Below are 21,682 nucleotides of genomic sequence, written 5' to 3'. Positions count from 1 at the left end.
GTTAGTCTGAGCTGTGCGTTCCACTCGTTCGCATGGGTATCGCGATCTATCGACCGCAGAAATAGGAAGAACCTGTGCTTATCACGCATTAGATGGTGTCTGTGTCCGGCATTTGGAGAAAATAACCTGAACCGGCTTCTGTATGTGCAACGTTTTCCGGCTTCCCACGAGCCTGGAGTGTAATTCTTTGTTTTAATTATTTGATTTTTCTGTGTTTCTAATTTTCCGTGTGTATTTCATTGAAGCTAGCGTTTTTTTCTGCTTCTGGTCTTTCTGATTCGGGTCTAGGAGAATGCTAGAATGCTATTCGAAGGGAGAAATGTGATTCTGGATGATAAATGTGTGTGCAGCTGTGGATATTTGATATAACTTACAGTGGTGCCAAATTTTTCAGTCGTCACTGGATTGCAGTTCATTGAGATAGGATTGTGAAAATTTCTGATCTGATCTGTTAGTAAAAGCAAAGAATATTTGAATTACCGGTAAGCAGTAGAGCATAAATAGTATAAGCTATTTTTCAAAAGTGAGCAACTATCGATCTTCTACGTTTGTTCTACGTTCGTTCAACCATGCGTGAAATTGAATCAATCTAACTTTGTGGCCAATTACAACTACAGGAAGTGAGAAAACATCAGAATGTTATAATAGACCCACAAAATTTGTGTCTCGAGACGTCGCGTATATCCACTTTTTTCATTTTGTTTTCTCGATTCGATTTCATGCACGATAAAAGTGTACTACGGGAAATTAATTTGTTGTACACAGCGAAAGTAGCGAAATTTAAACTACTCTAGAACCAATGGTGTTGTGAATGTATACTTTAGAATATAACAAAATGGAATGAAAACCGAATTGTAAGTGTAAAATTAAATTAGGTGGTTCTTCAATTATCAACACTCAAATTTATGAAAATATGTGCTCCAGATGTTGACATTATTTTTTTCTCTGTAATCATTCGAAGCAAACAAATTCGAAAACTTATTGTTTTCAACTGAACTGAAATGCTTGGTTCGTTCTACAAAGTAATGGCATGGAAGCTAAAAATATTTTAATATGTTCAGAGAAACTTCTGGAAGAGTCGTGCCTTCGGTATATGTAAAATTGTGTTTAACTCAATTACAAGTGAAATATTAATTCTAATTTCCTGATTAACAATGGTGGGAGAATTCAAACATTGACTTTTCACAATTATTCACGTTTCAGCATTATTATTCCTGGAAATTTTTATAAAAATATGCTTTTTCATTATCTTTGTTAAATTTGTTCTAAATATTTCAACATTTCTGTTTATTCTATCAAACCATTTACTTGCTAAAACAAATTTTACTGCCTCTTAAAAAACCGTGGTTCTAGATTTTCACATTACAAAGCTTGAAAGCTTTTTAATCATAGAACCTGTTTAGTTTTAAATAGGTATGAGGCAAAGTTACACACTTAGAAAATTTCGCAGTATTCGGTAATTTTTTACCAAATTTTCAACAGCTGAACGTTCGGTAATCAGTTCGGTAATTGAAATGGTTACCGATCGTTCGGTAATTGCTGAACTGTCAAACAACTACCGTAAACTGTAAACCAAATGGATCCAACAGATTGTTCGGTTATTTTTGTTTGTTTGTTTTCCTTTGGTTAAAATTCTGGATTTTCGGATTTCAAAAAACAACACATATTCACAAAAACGAATAGACTAAATGGTTTTATTCCACGAGAAATTTAAAAAGTGTCAGATGTTCCGACTGACCGGAATTATGAGCGCCTTCCAAAATACTGCACAATCCGTCGAGTTCAACAAAAATTACCCTTGAACGATTTGTGTTGGTAGCAAGTGGACAAGTGATACAAAATTATTTTCTGCCTATAAGTAAACAAAAAGCTGTTAGTGGCACTAATGTCTTAAAAACTTTTATCACCTGTACCTAAATCCATTCGATGAACCCTTCAACATTTTTTTCGTTTGGTTAATAAAAAGACACTCACTGAATATTTTAATAACTGTTTGACAGTTAGTTTTCATGACAATCAGTTTTCACAGAAGTTCGGTTATTGGAAGATAATTTCACCAAACGAAAGTCGGATTTGAATTAAAATCAAACATTTTTCCTCGGCGAAAGACCATATGGTTAAAGTCGCGTTGAAATGAACTTACAATAATAATAAAATCAAACGTTTTCTATAAAATCATCATATCTTAGATTTGAGTCAAGATTTATTACAATCGTTTCAACAATCTTGTTGAAAATTTAGTGCATATTTTTGTTGCACATACACGAACTGATACATGATACTCGGATCGCCGGGCCAAAAAAAACAGGTCTGTGACAAGCTATCTTTGGGTAAATCTAGTGAGAAATGTTCAAATTGTTATAGTTGGAATATTTCTATAATAGGCAGGAGAACTTTGTCATCGTTCTGGAACTTAGTGGAACATTTTGAAAGATCGCGATGAATAGTCGAGAAGGTGAAAGTAGTTTTGTTCGAGTCTATATAACACATGGATCAATAAGTCCCGAGACTAACAATGGAAACAACATTTTTTTGCAATTTTTTTTTTTCATCAACATAATCACCTTTTAAGGTGATACAATGGTTTCAACGTTTTTCCAATTTTTCAATACCATGTTTACAAAAAAATTTATCTTTCGCTTCAAAATAAGCTTCAGTTTTAGCGATGACCTCCTCATTTGAGCCAAATCTTTTTCCCTGGAGCATTTTTTTAAGATCAGCAAAGAGCCAGTAGTCACTGGGGGCTAAATTTGGCGAGTATGGAGGGTGGGGAAGCAGATCAAAGCCCAATTCGTTCAATTTGCCATTGTTTTCATCGACTTGTGGCAGCTGTTTTTGTTCCATCGAAAGCAATCGCGGCACCCACTTGGAAAAACCTTTTTCATGCTCAATTTTTCATGAAGGATAGATAGTAAATACACTTCCATATGATATCTGTGTCATCTCAGCAATCTCACGGAGCTTCACTTTACGATCTTTCATTATAATTTTTGTGACTTCATTCACATTTTCCGGTGTAACGGCTTCCACAGGTCTACCTGAGCGTTCCGCGTCATTTGTGTTGGTACGACCACGTTTAAACTCGGCGAACCACCGACAAATCGTTGCTTTTGATGGACAAGAGTCCGGATAACATTTTTCAATCCATTGTTTCACTTTCACGGTGTTTTTACTCATTAAAAACAATGTTTTATCAAAACACGAAACTCGGTTTTTTCCATTTTTTAAACAAACTACAAAACGACTTTACTCCAACCTCGATAACTCAGCTGTTTCTGATCGGATCGACTTAAAATTTTGACCCGTTTCAAGCAAAGGTTAGTACTCTAGAAAGACGTGGTTACTGGTTTACTACGAGCGCCATCTCTGCTTTAGTCTCGGGACTTATTGATCCATGTGTTATTTTAAAGTCTGTCAGTTTTACGACATTCATATCATTCTTCCATAGATGATTTTCGTTGTTATGAATGACATTGAACACAAATGTTTCCAATCACTTCAGCATTCCGACATTTTCTCGTTGACTTTTCTTATCCTTTTTTGGCCTCTTAAACGAGAGTGCTTTGGAGTTCTATGCAATTCATTAGATTCTGTTTGCTGTGAAATCAATAATTCCAACCAACATAAAAAATCAAAATTAAAATGTAGCCCTCTGCGGAAAACACAGAAAATGATGAAAGGAGTTTGAATTAATTCAACATACAATCACACTTTTATTTTTAGCGAGTATTACTAGCTCTACATTACACATTTTCGTTCATTACCGCAGTTCATACATCAATACCAACTACCTACTATCTTCAATATGCAGTTCATAAACCATTTGTTGGAAGGCAAATGCATCTTAGGATAGTGATTTAAAAAAAAACAGTGCAAATCAAGTGACGCATCTTGCGAATTGACAGTTCTAGCCTTTGTACTGTATTTGCATCTGACGTTGCTTATAACAAATTGCAAAAAACTGGTGAGTTGTTCATAAAAGCTGATAATTTCAAAGATAAATTACATACACAATTCTTTCCACGACTCGAGCTCAACAGTGTTAGGTCTAATTGTTCTGAAAGTCTTATCCGCAAACGAGAGGTTATATTCGTTTACTTATTCTTCCATAGTTATGACATCCTCGATTCTGTTTCATTAGTGATTTTTAAAATGTCTCATTACAATTGTTTCGAAGAATTGTCGAAATAGATTGTTGGGCTAATTTTTGGGTTCGAACGCAGTATGTTAAATAAAATTCTGTAAATAACATGAATATTAAATAAAATATATTTTTACGTAGGTGACATCCTGATCCAGAGAAAGATACAGATGCTTTAAAAAGAGCTCTATCAAGCATGTTTACATTGGAAAGCTTATACAAACGAAAGATTTTTAGTTGGCTGGACCTGAATCGCGAATGCTGAAAAGTTATTTCGTAATAAATTCAGATATGATTTTGTAAGTGTAAGCGGAATAGTGCTAGTCTTTTCAATCAAGTCGATTGTCTGTTTCGTAGATGAGGTATGTGAGATCCAGTCCACCAGTCTGAAAGCATCTCCTTTTCTTCCGTATCAGGCAGGGTTATCTTTTGTCTCTGCAAATTCACTAAGACTCGATTCGATTCAAATGACCATATTTCGTATGGCAGTGGACGAAAATTTCATACAATGATGCATTGTAAATGCAATGACTGGCCTTATCGCAATAAAAAAGATTTTTTCTATGACTGGGATTTGAAAATATTATTTTGTGTAGTAGTTTCTGCATCTCAGACCAGGAAATAATATTGAACGATTTGACGAATCCGAAAATTCGATGAATGTGTTATGTCAGATACCTATTTGGAACTACGTGAATACGAATTAAATACGCTTACTACTTCATTTTTTGTTAATTTTTGAAAGATTATTTGAGATCCATCAATCACTCTCCCTCGATTTTTAACAATGGTGGTTATGGCATTTCCCTCGAATGAATTGCCTCTCGAAGCAAATCGACATTATAATTCACACGTTGACTGGATTAATTACTTTAGTGCCGTTTTACTTACATTATCGAAAGAAAATGTTGTTATAATTGGGATTATTATTTGGGATCGATGCAGTTTTCCTAGAAAGGAAAGCAACAGGATTGATGTTGCTACGCAGACGCGGCAGCTATGGGGGTGGACAAAGTACTTTTTCCCCCTAAAAAATTATTGGAGGGGCCATGCTCCCCAATATTTTGGCAACTGGAATAAATATTAGAAATTTAGCTAGAAATATTCTATGATATAACACTTTTTTCTGGTATCCCCGTAATCCTCCATATTTCTTAACTAAGTTACTAAAACTTTTAAACTAATTTACTGCAATGGGAAATGTGCTATATTTCACCACTTTCGAATATTGGTTATTACTGAAATATTTGGGAAAATGTTTCTGATTTTTACTTAGTTGCTTTCTATTTGCAAAACCTCTCCGTTTTCTTTATAAAAATGCTTTATATATTGCAAAGTTCAAAGATCTGTAGTAATAATTTTTTGGCCCCCCTTCCCCAAAATTTCATGACTTGCCGTCCCTGTTACTACGTCTGTTATAAAAGAAGATATTCACGATCTAAAACTTATCATTATTTCCGATGGTAAATTTTGAAAAGGCACCCTATATTTCATTATGCGTAGTAAAAAAACCTGTTTTAATCCATCTGCCTTTAAATAGTCACATTAAAACATTTTTAACATTAACCTAAAAGTAGCTTTCAAACGAGTACAAGTCTTTTGAAATCGATTCGAGCATCTTCGAAAAAATGTAACGCATTAAAAACACTGGAATTTGTTGGTTGCGTCACATATGAGATTAAATCTGGTGAAAAATTTGTGGTCAGTCGTCAGTTATACCATTATATCTCCAGAAGAAGAAGTGACAGCCAGTTCAATTGATGCTTATGATGATGGAGCCGCCTCATACCCGTACAGAGGTGTGAGCTGGACGATTTATCTAAATGATAATTAATATTGCATCACATATTTTAACTAAATATAAAACGATCTGGTAAATCCACCAGGTATAGATTCTCTTTCTAAAGTACGACTGAAAACAAGAAAACATTCAAATATCTTCTGATTACTATCCAGAGTTATTCAAGAAAATTTTCTACCCGGGAAGATTGAACAAAACAGGATTCAAACCTGATATCTTTATCAGTACAGACAGTAATTCACCAGGCCCTTTCCGCCGGACCAGTTCATTGCTACAAACATCAGCTACGATGGAGTAACGAGACTTCGAACATAAGCAATAGTTTGATAAGAGCTGGCAAACGAGCCTAAGTTTGTTGAAATCGGTTCAGCAATCTGTGAAAAAATTTAGCAATAAAAAATTCGTTTGAATGTGCACGCACACATACATACACACAGAGTCATTTTCTGATCTCGTTGAGCTGAGTCGAATGGTATATAACACCTAGGGTCCACAGAAGTTTTTTCAGAGATTCTTTCGCCTTTCTAGAAAGGAAGGTAAAAATCGACGAAATATATTTTTTTCAATTATGACAGTGAGTTCTAACGTGGATAATCATACAATTTAACTTCATGCTCCAGACTTTAAAATAAGTCCTAAAACTTAAACTCCAAATCATTTGGACGATTGAAATTTTCTAGATTTTTACTATAATTTTACCGTTTTGTGCCAATTATATTTATAACTGTTGTATTACAATATAGTTAACTTATTACTGAACAATTCTGCAAATTCCCTTTACTACACGGAAAGAAATTCGTTATCGTTGTCATGATTATAAAAAGCAGAAGGGTAATGTCTGAGACATAACTGGATGACGTGAATACGAATAAAACTGACATGCTTTTTCCACACATCCGTATACCGATAATCGCTACTAGTTGATTGAATTGAAGTTGTTTTTTGCAAATTTTGAATGTTCCACTTGCATAATTGTAACGGTACAATTAAAAGGCGGAACAGACGACACCAAAAAAATACAGGGACAATACCAATTAAAACAAAAAACGCAATGTTCAAATCCACAACAAATCGTTTTTAGCCCTCTCGGGTTTAAAAATTTAAGTTGGGAATTAATAAATAAAAATACACTGAGGACTCTTTTTACGCGGGGGATACGTACCGCGTAAAAAAACCGCGCAAAAAAACCGCGTAACTTCGGAAATCCGCGTAAAAAAACCACCAAACTAAACAAAAAAATATTTTGATGCCAAATATCTTAGCAATGCATGAACGATCTGGTGTAATCAGAAAAAAAAATTTTTTTTTGTTAATCGACTATTGGACAAGAAAAATTTTGAGACTTCCAAAATCGAAAAAAAATTTAAAGCCAAGAAAAATCGCGTTACTTTGGAAATCCGCGTAAAAAAAACGCGTAACTTCAGAAATCCGCGTAAAAAAGCCGCGTAAAAAGAAACCGCATTAAAAAAACCGCGTAAATAGAGACCCCAGTGTATAACGACTTCAAAATGTATCCTTAAACCGAATTTAAGAATTCTAGATTATAAACTATTGATTTTTTAAAAGTTCATGACAAATGGTAAAGTTTTTTTCACTTATCACTTATCTACCACTGATATTTCCCTATTTATCACCCTCATTCTTGTTTACGGCCGTATGCGATACGTTCGAAAGTATATCAAATTCGTATTCCCGTTTACGTTCGAATCAATCACTATTTTAAACATCGCACATGCATAAAAACAACGCCCATCCAACTTTAAACTATCAGTTCTGGTACAGATTTTAGTTGTAATTAAAAATCTTTGCTATCATTTGTTATTCGACTTGTTTTTTTCGCTGACTTTGTATCATCATGCTTGCTTACGTCCGTATCGACCATACGACGAACACATGCTTTCGAACGAATGCGAACAAGCCATTCTTGTCCGCGGACCCACACGGACCGAAAAATGCGGCCAACATGAACATTCACCAACGCCATATGGAAGACTCTCATGAAATATTCAATTCACCGGCCACTGCCGATCACCAGCTGAAGGCGGGATCTGCCAAAGTCAACCATTGCGACCCAAATATGACATTACTCAATGATACAACCCTAGTTTTAAGTTAGTCGTAAATTAAAATTAGTAAAAGCCCTTGGCATCTTAGAGCTTAAGCAGTGTGCCTTAAACATTATATTCTTGAATAAAAAAAAAAAGCCATTCTTGTTTTCACTCGAACGTGTACGTACGCGACTCCTGTGCAAAAGAAGGATCGGCAGCGCAGGTAGTTTTTTAGGAAGATTCCAAGCATCAAGGAAGTGACGAATGCTACATAATAAATAAATATCGTACTCAGGACCAATTTTATTCAAGTTGTAAATGAAATTTTCAAATTAAACTTCGTGCAAAGTAAAAAAAAGCAGTCCGATCAGTACTATCTGCGAAAAATTTGTTGCATTTTTCTTTCAATTTTGTCATGTTTTCAATAGTCTTTATATTAATTACATTGGTAAAATCATTCATTTAATATAAAATAAAGCATGTTTGCCCATAGCGTATTTTCCATAATATACCTATTAGATGTAAAATTTGATGCGCAAAAACTTGGAACCGCGCATATACTCGAAGGCTCGTCAGAAAGAAAACAACATTTTACTATACTGCTATGCTTTCTAAATGTTTTCTGCAAAACACAAATTTATGATTTGATCACAAATCACCTTTAGATTCGAAAATAAATTTGTTGGAAATCGGTAAAACTTTTTTCTAAGTGTTCGAACGATTGATTCGCAACATAAAACTGACGAATCGAAACCACGGTATTTCGTCTATTCGTCCGTAAACGAGAATGGGACTTTTTGTTCGTGCGAATGATGTTCGAATACACGTATCGTTTGAAGCTAAACTGGCATACATTCTAGCGTTTCGCATATGGTTAATCACAAGAATTGGACTGATTTCATCAAGGCTTAACATTTATTTGAAGAAGTTTACTGATATTTGAATATTTTGTGGCAAACAAGCCGCGTTCAAATTCATTCGAGTGAAAACAATAATGGCTTATTCGTATTCGTTCGAAAGTACCCGTTCGTCGTATTGCCGATACGAATGTAAACAAGACTGTCAGCTTTTCACGATACTCTTTGTGCGAAGATTTGTTTAATTAATGTGCTTGACATTTTGCGCTCTTTTGGCACAGTGTAAGTTGTATTCATGATAAAAATCATTTTACATACTCATGCAATCATGATAATTATTCATGGTTTCATAATCCAAATAATGAGCAATAATCATGATTGTACCATGCGTTATATGCAGAATGATTTTCGTCCCGGCTATCACTTCGAGCCTTTTGAATTATGTGATGGTGTGATCGTGTGATAGACAAATAAATTAATTGTGCTTATTGATGAAATTCTTTATTGTTTACTTGTTTTGTCCTGAATACGACTTCTTTTCCGATGAGGCGCCTTGTCAAAATTAACCCCGTACTAGAATGGAAATCATGAACATCTCGTGTTGTACTCGACCCAAAACATAGCAGACACAAATCTCCAAATAACTAGGGGAACGTGCCACTTTAGTTCTAATTAGTGATTCTGATTCATAGTAAATTCACAAACTTAAAAAATTTCGCAGAACTCGGTAATTTTTTACCGAATTTTCAACAGCTGAACCTTCGGTAATCAGTTCGGTAATAAAATTCATTACCGATCGTTCGGTAATTGTTGAACTGTCAAACAACTACCGTAAACTGTAAACCAATTCGATCTAACTGATTGTTCGGTAATTTTTTGTTTGTTTGTTTTCCTTTGGTGAAAATTCTGGATTTTCGGATTTTAAAAAACAACACAAATTCACAAAAACGAATGAAGGAAATTCCAACCTGTTTTGGCTATGGTTTTATTCCACAAAAAGGGACAAATGTTCCGGCTGACCGGAATTATGAGTGCCTTCCAAAACACTGCAAAATCCGTCGACTCCACCAGAAATTACCCTCGAACGATTTGTGTAGGCAACAAGTGGACAAGTGATACACAATTATTTTCTACCTATATGTAAACAAAAAGCTTTTAGTGGTTCTATTGTTTTAAAAACTTTTGCACCTGTACCTAAATCCATTCGATGAACTCTTCAAGATTTTCTCGTATGGTTAAGAAAAAGACACTTACTAAAAACTGTTTGACAGTTAGTTTCATTACAATCAGTTTTCACAGAAGTTCGGTTATTGGAAGATAATATTACCATACGGACAGTATGGTTTTTACCGTAGTCGGTGACTGTTCAGATTTACCGTATGAATTGTATATCTATTCACAAAATTCTGTAATGAAAATTTACGTAAGACTGATCGTCCGGTAAAAATTTGCATAATTATTGTAAAAGAAAACTCATGTACCGGAATATCGGTCATTTCTATAGATTACCGAAATTTCTCGTCAAAAATATTACCGAACAAAAGAATTAAATCTTAGTGTGTAGCTTGCAAAATCAGTTAAAAATGAACTAACTTATAAACTTGGCAGTTGAAATAAATGATAAGATATGAACCAAAAATGATTAGGATTTCTGCTTACACTTTTGTTTGTTAAAATCTTATATTTTGTTTTGTTCTTAATACTAAAGTGATCTTTTTCAAAATAATTTGGAGGGTTGTTTTTGATACATTTTTTCTTCAATTCATATATTTTCAGCAATTCCTTTTACTCACAATTATAAAGTTCCAATTAATTACACACCACAATCAAATCGAGGTATATTACTTCTTAGAGTGTCCAATGATTCGGTGCCCTTGCAGTCCGGTTAAGATAGAGGTTCCATGAATTATTGGGTGGGTGGTTTGTGGCACAAAATAATTATTACTATAGATCATTAAATTTTGCAATATATAAAACATTTTTGTGAAGGGAACGGAAAGGTTAGAGCAAATAAAAAGCAAGCAAGATTAGTTTCTCTGCCGAATATTGTGACACGATCACAAACATTTTTCGTACTATTTCAGTAATAACCAACATCACTTTCGAATGTATAGTATAGTAACGGTAGAAAGTATAGCACATTTCACATTGTAGTAAATTAGTTTAAAAATTTTATGAACTTAGTTAAGAAATATGAACGATCAGGGAGATGAATTACGGGGATAACGGAAAAAAGTTTTATATCATAAAATATTTCTAGCAAATTTTCAATTATTTATTCCAGTTGACAAAATATCGGGAGAGCATGGCCATTCCAATAAATCTTTTGAAGGTGCTTTGCCCCCCATAGTAGTCGCCCCTGTCAATACATACGCTTGGATTGTTGAAAAGCCCCAAGATAAAGAAATAAGTAGATGTAATTTCGTTTTGTGAAACGCGTACAAACTTTTCTGTTCATTCACGGCAGAACAAATTTCTCTGGTTTATAAGTCATAAAACTGATACGGTTCATTTCAACTATAATGCTTGTTGTATCATCATACAAATAAGATCATAGATAAAATGATTCAAACTTTTTCTTAGCAATAAGGTTAAGCAGAGTTGAATCGATACAGATTTGGCCAATAAAATCCACTCAACTTTTGTTGATATGCCATTTGTTTCATCGATAAAATCAGCTGAAACAACTTTTTTTTTCACTTGGCTAAACCAAAATTTTTATTTACATCAAACAAATGTCAATGTTGATGTTGAAGGTAAATTTTTTTTACTATTTAAATAGTGACGGTCGTTTTTATTATTATTTTTTAAATAGTTACGGTCGTTCGCCGGAAGAAAGAAATTGGTTTGAAATAGTCATACTCTAGCATGAAATTAACATAAATCAAATTAAAAAATCTACAAACTGTTTTGTTATTTTGAACAGGCTCCATTTCTAATTGGGCTTATGTATGTCGTTTTCATTTGATGCCAAACTTAACCCAGTTTCCAGACTAACCACTGTCAAACCGTTTGATTGAAGCCAGTTTCGAACCTAGTTTCAACGTCATTGATTTTCGAACCTGATTCTTATATCGGGTTTGCTTATACCTCCCGTTGCTATGTGCAAACCCAACACAGTGAGAGCCAATTAATCTTCAAACTAGATTGACACCCTAAGAGTAGCTTTCGAATGAGGTTTGGTCCGTTAAAATCGGTTCAGCCATTTCCTAGAAATTTGTGCGGGGTGAAAAATCTTTGGAAGGTGGCTCAAATTTTCCGTTCTCGTCGAGCTTATTTTATCCAAGTAAATCCAAACTTTTGCATTGTAGTGTAACTACATGGTCAATCGTAGCAGAATTGCAAGCTCCGTAATCGAATATGATCTAGTCTATTAGATTTTCACTTTGATAGACATACCATAGAAGTTGTAGATTTGTAAAACTAACTAATATCTAGTTGTCTTGAACAGTGCAGATATTGAACTTGAGTATTTTATCAGTTAGCATCCAAGTAGTCATGTTAACAAACGCAATTCACCTACATAAACATCAACTTCGATTTACCTCGATCACGCGATCATTCGTCCTTCGCCGTTTAAAATCAAAGCTCTTCAGTTCGATACTGACCTACTAATTTAGTTGTTCGTTTTTCCATGCCGGTATACGGGGCGTGCTATCCGGTGAGGCGAAATAAACATTTTTGTTAAACACATCAGTTTTTTTTCAAGCGGTCAGTTTCCTTTGCAAGCAGTTTTACTTATAAGGTTAGTTATAATCGTATTTCCAGAAATCTGCGTTCACAAAATTAAAAACAAACGGTAAAGTAAGTCGCTAACAAACACTTTAGTATGGTTCGGTGCAAATAAAAAAATCAACAGTTGCTCAATGTATAGTGAATTATTCAGATGAATTTTAGACTGTAATAACTTAGCTCTTTGTAGTGTCGGAACATCTTAAGTGATTTGGGTTGCTGAAAACTGTCAGAAAATTTAACGTATTTTTTTTAATAAAGAAGTATTTTGTGTCAACAGGTGCGCTGGTTTTCTCACAATATTACTTTATAAACTGAAAATGTAATGCTTTACTGCTCCAAGTATCTTTTTCAAAGTAGTGTTTCTTGAAAACGAAGTTATTTTTGTGTAAATCATATGCTGTATATTCCTTCCTAGTAGTTTAGTATTGAACCGACTTTGTTCGTTAGTGCCGTAGGCAAGAATGGATTTATATTATACCCCGTTCGCCTCGCAGGAGAGGCATCAGTTTGATTGGTTTTTCGCATTCGGGCAAAAATTAGTACTTGATGATCTTTATCAGCACATCTCAGCACCAACATTAACAAACTTAATTTTCAAGACATCCAAAATTATTACAGCATTATTCTCAAAAGTGTATCTCGTGTCTGGGTCTGGACTACATAGACAATTTTCAGCATCTCACATTTTTTTTTCAATTGCAATTTTTAGCAATGAAGTTAAATATGGTAGCAACAATATATTTTCGATTTCGGAAATCTCTAAACTTTAACAAGTCTCGGAGTTGATTTAAAACAATTTTTTTTAGATGACACTAGATCTCGACGTTTTATGCAATTCTAAGACATTCGAAATCAAAATTTTTTTTCCGATTTCCTGTACTGATTATTCAAGAAAAATTTTCAAACTTCAATCGTGTTTGAATCGGTGCTACCACTTACCCATAACCGATTTAGTTCAAATTTGATATAGAGGCTTTTTTGAGGTGCTTAAACTTTTGAGAACTACCGCTTTACGAAATTAGAGATGACCCTTCAATATTGGCATCCAAATGATCAGCAATTTATGATAAAATTTTCAGTTGTATGAGATAACATCCAGATAACTTAAAATTGAAGTTTTTTTTAAAATATTTTATATCAACAAGCATCAAAAAGACGCGTGGTGGTCTTTCTCGATTTTTTGGTAAAAGTTTTCAATGAATTGAGCGCTATATTTCATTCGTTGAAGCTTACGTGGTTGGCTGAGTTGGACATTTTAGACATAATCACCTCATTTCGGTCAGTTCTGGTCCAGAACTCAGCTTCAGAGTTCAGTTCCAGAATTCAGGATTGTAGAATTCAGTGCCATAATCTAGGTCTGGGAATTGATATTCAGAAGTATGAAGGAACCATGTAAGATTGGTTCGTAAGGAGTGTATTGAAAATAAATTATCCACAATTTTTTCTTTCAAATTATGATAACAAAAGATATTTTATTCAAACTAAAAACTGATCCTTTATTGTACGAGGTTGAACTTGAGCATAATGAAAATCGGATGAAATTTGAGTTATTCCTTTACGAATTTTCGAACTTTTAATGGAACGCTCTTCATCGAGTTCTGGACTAGTGTTGCATCGCATTTTTTGGACGCTTGAGCCCAACATTTTTTGAACTCCTGCATAATCTCAGCTGCCTTACCAGTCTTCTTGAAGACCCTCTTCAGGATTGCACAGTAACGTTTGATGGGTCGAAGCTGAGGGCAATTTGGTGGATTGATATTTTTCTCAACGAAATGTATACCCTTTTCCGCAAGCCAATTGAGAGTGGTTTTTGCATAGTGAGCCGACGCTAAATCCGGCCAAAACATTGGAGGTGTACTTTGCTTCTTATATAAAGGCAGCAATCTTTTCTGGAGATACTCATATCGATAGATTTCTGCATTTATAGTTCCGGTAGTGTAAAAAATAGTTGACTTCAAACCACATGAACATATTGCTTGTCATACCAGTACATTTCGACCGAATTTCTCCACTTGAATCGACCTGTATGCATCGCTAACATCCTCCCCAACGACGGCAGTAAAGTATTGTGGACTGGAAAGGTTTTTGAGTCCTCCTTTACATAAGTGATCCTTCGTCCATCAAAACGCATGCAACTGGACACTGCAAAAGACGCGAATACAATTTCCGGGCCCTTGTTGCTGCTCACTTCTTCTGTTCCACACTTTGTTTCGAGATTTTCTGCTTCTTGTAGGTCTTCAGGTGATTTCGCCTCTTGATACGCTGGATCATTCCGGCACTCGTTCCTGCTTTTTTGGCCAAATCACGTATTGACATTGATTTGTTCTTCATGATTAGAGATACCGTTTTCTGGTCCAGTTTCGGGTTGGAAGAAGCGGGTTTTCTGCCTCTTTCTGGTAGCTCATCCAAATAAAAATGTTCCCCAAACTTATTAATAATGGTTTCAACACTGGCATGATGAATTCCAAACCGCTTCGCCAATTTTCGCATAATAATACCCTTCTCACTTAGCCATGTGTCCAGAACATTAATTTTCACTTCTTTTTCAACACGCGACATTTTGAAAACGCAAAATTTTAACCGCACGAACAAGTAAACAAACGAAAGCTGACAGCCAAACGCACAGCATGCAGTGATCTGAGTATAGAAAACCATCACAAATACTTGTGTACAACACAAATGTATGTGGATAGCTTATTTTCGAAACAATCCTTAGAGAAAGGCATTATAACACCACTAGGTGGATTAAAAAGGGGGTATAATACTAGTAGCAACTGTAATAGTCCTTTCCGTCTAGGTTAAATTTTTCTCATCAGAAAACACGACATAACGCCATTCTTCTACCACTCCATGTACTTACGGATAAACCTAAGCCGATTCGGTTTACGAGTGAGTTAAAGCTTTGGTTTGCCTTGCAGCTTTTTCCATTCACCGGAAGATCCAGGGTTGGTTTTATTTGGGAACAAGGCAGACGATGGATTGTAGCTTCATGTCTAGTTTTGCTTAAAAGAAACTTCCGCACGGTTTTTTATATTTCGAACCTTTTTTGAGCAAATTCGATCAATTTTTTCATACAAATAAGACATTGTAGTGGCCCTCTTCTTCAAACAACCTTATAACTCGTCGTTCTTTTTCAGTCAGTCAGTACCCTTTGCCATTCGTGAAATTTGAATATTTATCACCAGGCAATGAAAATTTAACACCACTTAAACAATTCATAACTATGATAATTTAATCGAAGCACCTAGGCTAATCGAATGTCTAGGGTTGAAACGCAGGTTGAATGTTCATATTCACTGCAACAGGTTTGATGTGTAATTGCATTCGATTCAAATTCTTCTCTCGCCACTGGTTCAAATACATTTCCATTTCTACGAAAATGTCCCAATTAAAAACATGTTCAACTTCTTTTTTTATATATATTTAGGAAATGTTTGGTGCTCGGCTAAACGAATGTCTATCACTGTACAGTCCATACACCGGCATATCAGTCCTATAACGATTTTCGACATTTTTGAGTTAGCTTGATGCATCAAGTTTATACTTTCAAAAATTACATTTAAAATGTTGAAAAACTATCAACTCCTATGCAAAGTAGCCGTCTCATTTAGCGTCAATTTTGTTAATATAATATGTTGAAGTATTAGTGTTGTATATTTCGTAAAATAATGTCACGAATTCATGCCGATTTTCCATACAGGACTGGGCAATGTAGTACGTTTACACTATCACCTTAAAATGTGTTCTAAAGTTACCTTGATGACATTACCTATTATGAAGACGTTAAAAAATCTATTAACTGTTGTAGTCTGAACGTAGCTTTCATCCACTGGCATTCAGTCGATTTAGTCAGTCAGTCAGGTCGCTTCTGTTAGTGCGGTGTTGTTTGTTATTGGAGTAGGTCTGACTGGTGGACGAGGAGTGTTTGGTCTGGGAGAAATTAATACCGTGAGTGTTTGCCGATTTGGGTCCACGTGTTTTGAGACTAACCTTCCGACTCCCCGAGCAGCTGAGTTCAGAGCAGGCAGTCAGCACTCGGATACGGTAACTTTCCGCCGATCGAACGAAGATTTAGAAGCAGTGTTGTTCTTGTTGTTGTTCTTTATCTTTTTCAGCCGAAGCTACACAAATTAAAATTTAGAAATTAAAATAGGAGAACGTGTTTTTCTGCTTTCTATGTAAAGGTGCGGCACGATGTGATTGTTATTTACCTAGAGGAGCCCGATTTCGAAGTGACTAAGGGACTAACTTGTATGACTTCATCGTCTCGTGAGCTGAACCTCAGGCGAAGAACAATAGTCAGTACGTTTGAGTTACAAGTGGTTTTTCGGGAATTGTATGCAACCTTCACTGTCAGATGGTTCTCTGGTCTAAGGCGCATGACCGAATTTTTCCACCCTCTGTGTGGGACCTGTGGGAGTATGCGTGTGTGTGTGCAGCCATTCCGCGCGGCAGAAGAGCATGAACTGTGTTGATTCATAAATATTCTGTAATTGATTAGTCGTGTTTTTTTGCTAGCCAAGTGTTTGCGTTTCGGACAGAAGAACACAAAGTCAGTGTGTAGAAAACTCTTTTCATTCATGATTCACATCAGCTAGTGTACGTGGTGAAGGTGTGTATGCTGGAAAAGTGGCAATATTGATTCTTGCTGCATCCGGCCGTTTGATCCTTTGCTGAATTTCGTTCGAGTGTGGCAGCAGCAAAGACGACGAAGACCTGAAAGCTATTTCTGTGCTAATTCCCGTGTGGTAGTTTTTTCTTCCTGCCCCCATGGCCTTTGAAGTGAACTCAGTGGATTAGAAAAGTGATAATCGTTTCTTTCCTGAAGGTAAACCTTGAAATTTTTAATAACACCGATATCAAAGGAAGTGCACGTAGGCAAACTGCTATTCGATCTAACAAAGTGTAAATCAATCTTTCGTTCTCTGCTCCGCTGGCGTCGAGTTGCAACTGCTGTCCAGCGGAACGAAATAAACATCGTGGTGGTTCCGTAGGTTTGACGAGCATCAAGCATCGAAAGTAGAAGATATGGAATAAGTCGTTTTTAATCCGTGCAGTGCTGCTACCATATTAAGACGATTGTATCAACAGTCATCTGATTTGACAACTCTGCCTGCAATCAACAGATTGCGATTTCTTCGGTGTCAATATTTTTGCTGCGACCCTAAAAAGCCACATCACGGAAAAATAAGTATGAAAAAAGTGCACTACTTCCTTTCTAGCGAAGCAAAAGTACCAATTTTCATCTGCTCTTTACATTGAACGAGACATAGCCGATCTCACTGTAACCAATGCACAGTGGTTCAGTCTGAGGCTATAAATCCAAAATTAAAACATTCTTTAATACAATTTCTGTTTTGGTCATATAGAAAGGCTCACTGTAAAAAATTTATTTTTCAACCGAGGCCCGGAGATTTGAATATCATATACCATTCGATTCAGCTCGACAAACTGAACGAATGTCTGTGAGTGTGTATGAATTATAGGGTGATATGTACCAAAACAGTGAAAATAATGTCACTCAAATTGTGCACCAAAATATGAAAATGATGTCAGTAACTTGTCTCGAAGATGGCTCAATCGATTTTGGCCATCTTATATTCAATTGAGCGGTTTTCGGATGTTGATTGAATAAGATCAATCTTCCGGATCCGAAAATAGGGTGCTCAGAGCAGTGTTGGTGATTGCCGAAAATTTCACAGATGCTGCTATATTGCTATCTTTATTGTATACAACATTTTCAATCCGGTAGAAGATGCTACAAGAACTCGAGTCTCTCAATGCATGAACCGCGAGAGAATTTTTCTACATTCCTTCGCTCCACTTCATACTCTGAGTATTTCTCGGCCCTTAAAAAAATACAGTCTGATAATGATCGTTGCTGTGTGGAATTTCCCAAGAGAGAATCGCAAGTTGACAATTGTCGCAGAAAATCGAGTCGATGATTTAACTTGATGATTCTCATACTAGGTTGCAAAATTTCAAAACCCTTGTGTGGTGCATTCACATACATTTTCATAGACACAACTTATACAAAGATTATATGCACATAGTTAGAATAAGCGGCAATAGTAAAATGATTCTATCGCAATTATCAACTGCCTGTATAGAATCGTATCGCGAAACGAGAATAAGCGACCGTTTGTTGCTTCAGAGAAGATCCCCACAGCGGCGTGTCAACCTTTGATTCTCAGAAATGTCATCGAGAGAAATTCGCTCTCGCAGTTTTGTCGATTCTATGTTAAATGAGCCATGCCGGGTTTTTGTTCTTGCGATGATTTCCAACTCTGATGGCACTGATTTAATCGTTGAGGAGTTGCCAGCGAACGTTCTTTGATACGATAAAAGCCATCCTTGGCTCGGAGTAAAAATAAAAAAAAAAGTATTTTATTTCATATTACAAACCAAACTCAGTAAAAAATTTAACGGTTACGATGTGTAAAATGTTATTTGAACGTTCTGTAAAATTTATCCATTTTACTGTCATCTGTCAACGAACTACACCCGAAATTACCACATAGTTGAAATCAGTGTTGGGAAAAAACCAAAATTTCGAAAATCAAAAATTTTTAGACAATAAAAATCATCGATCAGAATACTCACGGCAGAAAAGTTCAGTACTGATTTTTTGACAACGCAATTCTCACTGAAACTGATTTCGCATGGCAAAAAAATCAGTTGTGAAAAGTTCACTAGCGGACATTCTACTCGATGATATTTAAGAAAAAAGTTCGCACATTGATTATATCTGATATGATTCTCGAACTGAAGATTTTTGGGAAATCAGTTTTCATAGCCGTTGTAACTCAACCCGTTGTAGAATACATGATGAATAAATTCGCCGATGAGCAAAAACTGAAACATTCTGAAATTATTCAGTGTGCGTAGGGTAGTTGATGATGGTGCTGTGATTAATAATAGTTGTAATGATAATAAAAACAATCATGAAGCACGTTATGCAGCTGATTAATCACCCATATCATTTAGCTTGAATAACGTACGCAGAAGTAACAGGAGAACTAATTCAAACGCACCATTCAAACACTGCGCCTACTGTGTGTTCGAGACTTGCTGACGACGCTGCGCTCCTGTTACTTCTATGAAGCAAATTAATGCTAAATAGCATTTTATTGGGTTTAATCTAAATAGTGCAGTGTAATCAGCCAGCTGGAATGAAAACCACAATTCGTCGCTATAATTACTATTTTGAATGTGGCAAAAATATGTTTGTTCATATTAACCACCCTATGTGCATCGAAAATATTGCAGTCATTATTTCTCAGATGCGGCTCAGTATTTCTTTATCGATATTTCTTTGGGTGAAAATTCGTCATCAAGTAACGCTGACACAAAAAATCACTTGTCAACTTCGAGGGTCAGAGTTTGGGGATGCTTTTTTCATGAAAAAAAATATTGGAAGTGATTTTTTCAGTCACTGAATTTTTTTTCAGAAAATCTTGCCAAGTGATCTTGAAATGAGCTTTTTCTGATCATGATTTTCCCAACACTGGTTGAAAGTATACTAGTTTGAAGGAAATAGTTATTTAATATTAGAAAATGCTCTCAGCATCGTCGAGCTTAAGCAGTGTATTTTTAAACTTATATTATTAAATTTAAAAAGTACACCCAAACTTCCATTTACAAACACTATTTATACAATACCTTTTTTTTTTTAACCAAATCCCTAATAACGTAAACGTGTTTTACCAACGGTACTTCGTAAAAAGAGGTTTCGGCATACAATGGAAACGATTGTAGCTCATTTATATTCCATGGAAACTAGTACAATATGGGTACATTTGGAACGGATTCAAAGAGTAGATTCTGGAAAATGATGTTTGAGGTATATTGGAAATCCAAGATGGCGACTTTCGGTTGATTGATATTCCTTGAAAACAAATACAATGTGGATATTTTTAAAACAGGATTGACAAGTAGTCGTCAGAAAATGATGTTTGAGGTGGTTCAAAAATTCAAGATGGCGATTTCCTTTTTTTATATTCCTTGAAAACCCTTACAATTTGGGTAGTTTTGGAACGAATTGATTAAAAGGTGCCGGAAAACAATGTTTAGGGTCGTTCCGAAATCCAAGATGGCGTTTTCCGTATGATTGATATTCCTTGAAATCCTTTACAGTAGGGGTATTTTTGGAAAGAATTTGAGGTGTAGGTGAGGTGCCATAAAAACGATGTTTGTGATCGTTCCGAAATCCAAGATTGCGTTTTCCGATTTAGTGATATTCTTTGAAAACTCTTACAATTGAGATACTTCTAGAACGGATAATGATAATATTCACGAAATCAATGTTTGAGGTTGTTCTGGAATCGAAGCTGGCGTTTTCTGGTTTATCGATATTTTTCGAAAATCCTTACAATATGGGTATTTTTGGAAAGGATTTAATGAATATATGCCGGAATACGATGTTTGGTGTCGTCATGAATTCCAAGATAACAACCATCGCTTTATCGAAATGCCTTGAAAACCCTTAAAATAAAGGAAGTTTCAAAATAGATTGGATACTAAAAAACGATGTATGAACTCGTATCAAAATTCAATGTGATGACTTCCGGTATAGTGTTTTCAAAGAATGCCAAGTTCAAGGAATACGGTAATAACTTTCAAGGACTACTAATAAACCAGAAGTCATCATTTTTGATTTCTAAAGAACCCCAAACATTGTTTTTCGGTATGTATTTTTCAAATCCGTTTCAAAAATACCTATGTTGTAAGGGTTTTCAAGGAACAGCAATAAACCGGAAATCGCCATCTTGGATTTCAGAACCACCTCAAACATTGTTTTCCGACATCTACTCATCAATCCCGTTCCGAAAATACCCATTTTGTAGGGGTTTTTAAGGAATATCAAGAAACCGGAAGTCGCCATCTTGAATTTCATAACCCCCTTAAACACCGTTTTCTGACATCTATCCATCAATCCCGTCCCGAAAATACCAACATTGTAAGGGTTTTTAAGCAATATTGATATACCGGAATCCGCCATCTTGGATTTTGGAACGACCCCAAACATCATTTTCTTGCACTTACTCTTCACATCCGTTCCGAAAACAGCCATATGATGGAGGTTTCCATATTTATTAGT

The 21,682-nt window shown here is 35.4% G+C and overlaps 1 protein-coding gene across 8 annotated transcripts in view; it reads left to right on the top strand.

Annotated features, from left to right (window-relative positions):
* LOC131429974 (peroxisomal acyl-coenzyme A oxidase 3) overlaps positions 1 to 21,682 on the top strand; it is a 46,489-nt gene continuing 24,807 nt past the window's right edge. Inside the window, exons 1-2 of one of the 8 annotated variants that reach the window (XM_058594535.1) lie at positions 1 to 340; positions 395 to 482. The gene's annotated coding sequence lies outside the window, so the exon portion shown is untranslated. Of the gene's footprint in view, positions 483 to 522; positions 855 to 16,442; positions 16,627 to 17,204; positions 17,411 to 21,682 lie in introns of those variants that run through there. The other 7 variants (XM_058594537.1, XM_058594533.1, XM_058594541.1 and 4 more) reach the window with 7 other exon arrangements.

Source organism: Malaya genurostris, chromosome 2 (assembly GCF_030247185.1).
Source record: "Malaya genurostris strain Urasoe2022 chromosome 2, Malgen_1.1, whole genome shotgun sequence".
Classification (NCBI taxonomy): Eukaryota; Metazoa; Arthropoda; class Insecta; order Diptera; family Culicidae; genus Malaya; species Malaya genurostris.
Note: the sequence above shows the minus strand (reverse complement) of the source record. Positions and strands in the feature narration are given on the sequence as shown.